The following is a 630-nucleotide window of genomic DNA, read 5'->3' on the forward strand; positions in this document are numbered from 1 at the left end:
CAGAAAATCACATAATTTGCCTTGTCCAAGTTTAATGATAATTTATTAAAGTTGAAACCAACTTTGTATTTTCATACATTCTGTCTGTATCATGTCCAACATTTGTTCAATGTCATTACCAGAACAAAAGCATGTTGTATCCTCAGCAAATAGAACACACCAGCACACATGTACGAGTGAGAGCATGCTGCCAACAGACAGCTGGGGCTTACGCCCCCAAGGAACAGAATAGAAACACTGAATTGTTTTCCCCTCCTGCCGCTGAGTATAAAGGTGTCTGTTAGCACAATATCTTGGAAGTCGCAAGACAAATTCTACTGAAACTTGCAAGTGATAATTTATAAATGTACACATGAATGTGACGTTTGGGATGAAGGAGTTTGACATTAGATTTATGGATATATACATTTGATTAACAGAGGTTTTTATTCTGGTTCCTGCTCTGGTCGGACTCAGAGGAAACCTGGAGATGACCCTGGCTGCTCGGCTCTCTACTGCTGTAAGAAGATATTTTTATTCATAATGTGGAGAGGCATCTAAAATAATTAGTTTAACTTCCTTTAAACCATCTTGGACCTGGCAGAAGGAGCTTCAGCCAGAAAGCAGCAGGCTGACTGAATTATAATACTC

The 630-nt window shown here is 39.2% G+C and overlaps 1 protein-coding gene across 1 annotated transcript in view; it reads left to right on the plus strand.

Moving 5' to 3' along the window:
* Nucleotides 1-414: 414 nt before the first annotated feature.
* Nucleotides 415-630, plus strand: part of LOC106529966 (solute carrier family 41 member 3) — a 32,005-nt gene continuing 31,789 nt past the window's right edge. The window contains exon 1 of the mRNA XM_014025507.1: nucleotides 415-499. The gene's annotated coding sequence lies outside the window, so the exon portion shown is untranslated. The remainder of the gene's footprint in view (nucleotides 500-630) is intronic.

The sequence above is a fragment of the Austrofundulus limnaeus genome, unplaced genomic scaffold (assembly GCF_001266775.1).
Source record: "Austrofundulus limnaeus strain Quisiro unplaced genomic scaffold, Austrofundulus_limnaeus-1.0 Scaffold481, whole genome shotgun sequence".
Classification (NCBI taxonomy): domain Eukaryota; kingdom Metazoa; phylum Chordata; class Actinopteri; order Cyprinodontiformes; family Rivulidae; genus Austrofundulus; species Austrofundulus limnaeus.